Source organism: Chenopodium quinoa, unplaced genomic scaffold, assembly GCF_001683475.1.
Source record: "Chenopodium quinoa cultivar QQ74 unplaced genomic scaffold, ASM168347v1, whole genome shotgun sequence".
Classification (NCBI taxonomy): Eukaryota; Viridiplantae; Streptophyta; class Magnoliopsida; order Caryophyllales; family Amaranthaceae; genus Chenopodium; species Chenopodium quinoa.
In genome coordinates, this window is record NW_018745477.1 from 400,743 (window position 1) to 406,987 (window position 6,245).

General features: G+C 45.3%; 1 pseudogene; it reads right to left on the bottom strand.

The window, feature by feature from the left end:
• Positions 1-2,003: 2,003 nt before the first annotated feature.
• On the bottom strand, positions 2,004-5,911 carry LOC110715170 (annotated as a pseudogene).
• Between the last annotated feature and the right edge of the window lie 334 nt (positions 5,912-6,245).

Sequence of the window (6,245 nt, forward strand, 5' to 3'; positions counted from 1 at the left end):
AGCTGCGCAATTTTCCCACACTTAGTCAATTTTTCACCCAAAACTCAGAGCTCCCGCTCTCTATCCAGAGCGCCCGCTCTCGCGTCTCGGATTTTAGCACCAAAAATGTAGAATTTCTGAGGGACCTTCAAAGCGCCCGCTCTACACCCAGAGAGCCCGCTCTAAAGTCTCGAAATTTTCCTTCCTTAGCCCCCTTAAAATCAGAGCGCCCGCTCTACACCCAGAGCGCCCGCTCTAAAGTCTCGGATTTTGGCCTCAAGTATTCTGAATAATTCCCAATGATGCAGAGCGCCCGCCCTCTGTTTAGAGCGACCGCTCTAGACTGTCGGATTTTTGGCTTTAAAAGCATTATTTCCCAAAACTGCAAACACTCAAATATCACTCAAACCAAAATCGTTAGTACTTCTATAGGATGCGACCTAAGTACCCGACTCAACCATTGATTGGTTGAGCCAAGAGGTCGTGCCCTTCGGTTTATAGCATTTTGGCTAACGATAACCATCATAAACCATCCCCTCTTTGGGGAAAAATCCTCCGGATTTTTGCAAAGTACTTAAAACAAAAAGTAACTAAAGAGATAGTTCAAAGACAAATATTCACAATATACTACAAAGCATGCTAGTTTAACGTCCCTAGCTTGACGTTACGTCACGAGCAATAAAGCTAAGGGGAGGAACGGTGTGGACCGTCCCAAGCATTAGGCAACCGATCTTTCCAATATCTCCTTCATCATAGTATCTTTTGATCCGTTGCCCATTCACCATGAACCGGCTCCCATCTTCATGATTTTCCAATTCGAACGAGCCATAGGGGGTTACTTTGGTGATTGTAAACGGCCCCACCCATTTGGACTTGAGCTTCCCGGGAAAGAGTCGGAGACGTGAGTTGAAGAGAAGAACCTTGTTACCCACCTCGAAGTCACGATCTCGAATCCTTTTGTCGTGCCACCTCTTGGTTTGTTCTTTGTAGAGTCTAGAGCTCTCATAAGCATCATACCTCAACTCTTCCAACTCGTTGAGCTTGAGTAGCCTCTTTTCTCCGGCCAAGTGAAGGTCCATGTTGAGTTCCTTTACAGCCCACCATGCCTTGTACTCCAATTCCACCGGAAGGTGGCATCCCTTACCATAGACAAGTCGATATGGCGTGGTGCCAATCGGTGTCTTGTAAGCGGTCCGTAAGGCCCATAGTACATCATCCAGTCTTAGGGACCAATCTTTTCTAGACTTGTTGACCATCCTCTCGAGCAAACTCTTAATTTCTCTGTTGGACACCTCCACTTGCCCTTGGGTTTGTGGATGGTAAGGGAGTCCAACCTTATGATGTACCCCATATTTCTTCAAAAGTGCTTCGAGTTGTTTCTTGGCGAAATGAGATCCGCCATCACTAATTAGGCACCGTGGCACCCCAAATCTAGGAAAGATGATCTTCTTGAGCAACTTCAACACTACCTTGTGGTCATTTGTGGGTGATGGTATCGCTTCCACCCATTTAGTCACATAATCCACAGCCACAAGGATATACAAATTCCCACATGAGGAGACAAACGGACCCATGAAGTCCACTCCCCATACATCAAATGGCTCAACTTCTAAGATTGATTGTTGCGGCATTTCATTTCTCTTTGTGATTCCTCCCATCCTTTGGCATCGGTCACATCGAAGGATGAACTTGTGAACATCTTTGCGCATAGTTGGCCACCAAAGCTTGCAACCTAGGATCCTTGCCACGGTCTTGTTGACACCTCCATGACCTCCACAAGGTAGTGAATGACAATGTTCCATAATACCTTCCATCTCATGATTTGCCACACATTTCCGGAACAAACCGTCACTACACTTCTTGTACAAGCTTGGATCATCCCAAAAATACCTCTTAACTTCCTTGAAGAACCTCTTCCTTTGTCGAGCATCATAGTCATGAGGTACCACCCCGCTTGCTAAATAATTTGCAATATCAGCGAACCAAGGGATGGTGTTGGTAACGATCGCCATAAGAGAGTCATCTCAAAGCTCATCATCGATGGGATCCTCTTTGTCAAGGTAAGAAGGGTGGTCTAACGGCAACCTTGAGAGGTGGTCAGCCACTAGGTTCTCACTTCCTTTCTTATCCCGTATTTCAATGTCAAATTCTTGTAAGAGAAGGACCCATCGGATTAGACGCGGCTTAGCATCCTTTTTGCTCATTAAATACTTCACCGCGGAGTGATCGGTGTAGACAATGGCCTTGTTGCACACTAAATAGGGTCTAAACTTGTCAAAAGCGAAGACCACCGCCAACATTTCCTTCTCCGTGGTGGTGTAATTCTTTTGTGCCGTATCTAAAGTCCGGCTTGCATAAGAGATCACATTCAATTTCTTTTCTTTCCTTTGCCCAAGGACTGCTCCAACTGCATTATCACTCGCGTCACACATTAGTTCAAACGGGAGTTCCCAATTCGGTGCTTGCACTATAGGCGCATTCACTAAAGCATTTTTCAAGGTTTCAAATGCCTTAGTGCAAGCATCATCGAATTTGAACTCCACCTCTTTTTGAAGTAAACTCGTCAAAGGTCTCGCTATTTGTGCAAAATCTTTGATAAATCGGCGATAGAAGCCGGCGTGCCCCAAGAAGGCACGTACCCCGGTCACCGATGATGGTGGGGGTAGCTTTTCTATCGCCGAGACCTTTGCCGGGTCTACCTCAATACCATTAATGGACACTTTATGCCCGAGGACAATGCCCTCCTCGACCATAAAATGGCACTTTTCCCAATTCAACACAAGGTTCGTCTCTTGACACCTCTTTAAAACCTTTTCGAGATTGTGCAAGCATAGGTCAAAAGACGAACCACAAACACTGAAATCATCCATGAAAACTTCTATTGCATTTTCGATCATATCAGAAAAGATTGCTGTCATACATCGTTGGAAAGTCGATGGGCATTGCACAATCCGAAGGGCATCCTTCGGTAGGCAAATGTCCCAAATGGACAAGTGAAGGTTGTTTTATGTTGGTCATCCGGGTGAATTGGGATTTGAAAGAAACCCGAATAACCATCAAGAAAACAATAGTGTGAATGCTTCACCAAGCTCTCCAACATTTGATCGATAAATGGCAAGGGGAAATGATCTTTTCTAGTGGCTTTATTAAGCCTCCTATAGTCAATGCACATTCTCCACCCCGTGACAGTGCGGGTCGAGATATCATTCCCCTTGTCATCTTGTATGATGGTCATGCCTCCCTTTTTGGGAACCACATGAACCGGGCTCACCCATTTGCTATCGGAGATAGCATAAATGATCCCCGCTTCACGTAGTTTGAGGATTTCCTTCTTAACCACTTCCTTCAAAGTCGGATTCAACCGCCTTTGAGGTTCAATGGAAGAGGCATGATCATCCTCAAGATGAATGCGATGCATACACAAGCTAGGGCTAATCCCCTTAATATCATCAATGCTATACCCGATAACACTCCTATATTTTTTTAAAATCTCAATTAATTTTTGCAATGAGGTGTCATCGAGGTTAGCATTGACAATAATAGGATGTAAGCAATCATCATCCAAATAAGCATATTTGAGAGAAGGAGGGAGGGGTTTTAGTTCTACCTTGGGAGGAGGCGTGGAACTCTCCTCCTTAGACTCACTTTGGATTGATGGGAGCTCATCCACGGCTCCTTGAGTCTCGGGATGAGTTTCACCTTCAAGGCTTTCAACCTCCAAGGCACACAAAGATTCTCCTTCACCCACCTCCTCACATGGGAGGTCTTCATCACCCTTGTCCTTAAATACCTCATGAGACTTCACCAATTCATCAAGTTCGGAGTCCACCAAGTCCACCCGCCAAATCTTCTCTACCATAGGTTGCTTCAAAGTCTTTGAGAATTCAAACTTGTACTTCTCATTGGCCACCTCACATGTAATGGTATTATCTTTGCAATTGACGACCGCTCCCATGGTCTTGAGTGCCTCTCTTCCAAGGATAAGAGGAGTATGAGGGTCCTCCTCCATATCCATCACCACAAAATCGCAAGGCACAAACAAATTCCCAATCTTGATAGGAACGTCTTCTAACTCACCGCATGGGAATTTTGTGGACCGGTCGGCTAATTGAATCACCTTTCTTGAAGGTATCATCTCGAACTTGAGCTTCTTTGCAATGGATAGTGGCATGAGGCTCACACTTGCCCCAAGATCGGCTAGTGCACCCGTGGTCTCCATATCACCAATCTTGACCGGAAGAGTGAAGCTTCCCGGATCACATTGCTTGGTAGGCAAGGTTCTTTGCACTAGGGCACTAACTTGATGAGGAAGAGTGATACACTCATCACTTAGCTTCTTTTTGTTGGAGAGGAGTTCCTTGAGGAATTTTGCATAGGGTGGCATTTGAGTCATGGCTTCAAGGAATGGAATGTTGATGTGAAGTGACTTGAGCATAGCCATAAACTTGTTGTACTTGTCATTCAATCTCCTCTCAACAATCCTCTCGGGATAAGGCGGTGGTGGTTCAAACCTTGATGGTTGATAAGATGTTGATGGTTGCTTGTCTTTCCCAACTTCCTTGCTCTTTTCACTACCTTCACCCTTCTTCTTCTCAATGCTTCCTTCAACACTATTGTCAATTATTTGACCTTGGCTATCTCCATTGACCTCTTCAACCACTTGCTCTTCACCCTCCTTGTTGTGCTCCGATTGATCACTCCTAGGCCCCTCATAAGACTTTCCGGACCTAAGAGAGATAGCTTTGATATGATGGGTGGTAGCCGGGTTGGTAGTAGGTTGGCCCGGGAGCTTCTCATTGGCTAGATTGGTCACCCTCTCGGCTAGTTGAGCCACTTGATTATCCATCATCTTTTGATGTGCGGTGACCTCTTGATGCCTTTGATCCGCTTTTCGCTCGCTATTGGTTATTCTTTGATCCATGGCGGATAGGCTTGATTGGATTCTATTGAGAGTTTCCATGAGCATTTGTTGATTAGGATCATTTTGCATGGAAGGGTTGGGTTGGAAATTCTGAAATTGGTTGGGTGGTCCTTGCTTGAATGGTGCTCTAGGGTGATTGCTAGCATTTGGATTTGGAAAGGGAGCCATTTGACCCGTGTTGTGGCTTGGGCCACTTGCATCTTGAAATCTATTACCATAATTGGCATTGGGGGCTCTCCAATTATCACGTTGATTGTTCATGTACCCCATTGCCGCTACATGTTCGGGGTCTCGACCACCACAATATGATATATCATGGTTGGTACCCCCACAATTCTCACAAGAGAAAGAGTGTACTTGATTGGTGGAGGAAGATGAAGACCCTTGGCTATTTCCCAGCTTCTTGTCAATGACTTGTTCCATAAGAGCCTTGAGTGAACCTTGATCAAGCTCGAATTTGCCCGAAGCTCTCTCTTCGCCTCTTCTTCTTCCACCACTCGTAGAATAGTACCTCACAACTTCCTCTATGGTGTCCTCCAATTGAGCTTGAGGCACCTTGCTAATATGTCCACCACATCCGGAATTCAAATTTTGCTTGGGTATGTCGTCAAGACCATCATAGAAGAACTTGATGAGAAGTTGCTTGTCAAACTCATGGTGTGGGCAAGCTCTCACATACTCTTTAAACCGGTCCCAAGCTTCCCCCAAAGATTCATACCTTTCTTGCCTAAATGATGAAATTTTCTGCCTCAATTCGGTTGATTTGTCTTCGGGAATGAACTTGTTCAAGAAAGCTTTGGCCGTGTCTCTCCATGTGGCCAACGAGCCGGGCTTTAGGTTTTTGAGCCACCTATAAGCCTTGCCTGTGAGCGAATACCGAAAAAGGTGCATCCGGATGTGTTCTTGAGTGACTTGGTTGGTTTGGATTAAAGCACATGTCTCGAGAAATTTGTCCAAATGCTCTATCGGATCTTCATGAGCTGCTCCAGAAAATTGATCTCCACGCACCATTTGAGTGTAGTGCGGGTGGATAGTGAAATTTGTTTCCGTTGTAGGAAGTAGAATCCCACATTGCAATTCATGACTACCCGGATTACCAAAGTCACCAAAAAGAGCGCCATTGGCATCCCCATGTCTGAAGAAATATCACTAGAAGAATCAAAGAACTCCTCCTCCTCACCCGTTTGTTCAACAAATAGTCTCCTCACTCGCCTTAGAGTGCGGTCAATGTCGAGATCGAGGTCGTGAGTAGGTGGTCCCTGTGATCTTCTAAGCATTCAACGCAGCTAAGCAGGCAATTAGCGAATGACAACAACGGAGAAATAAATGAAAAATAGAAGGATAG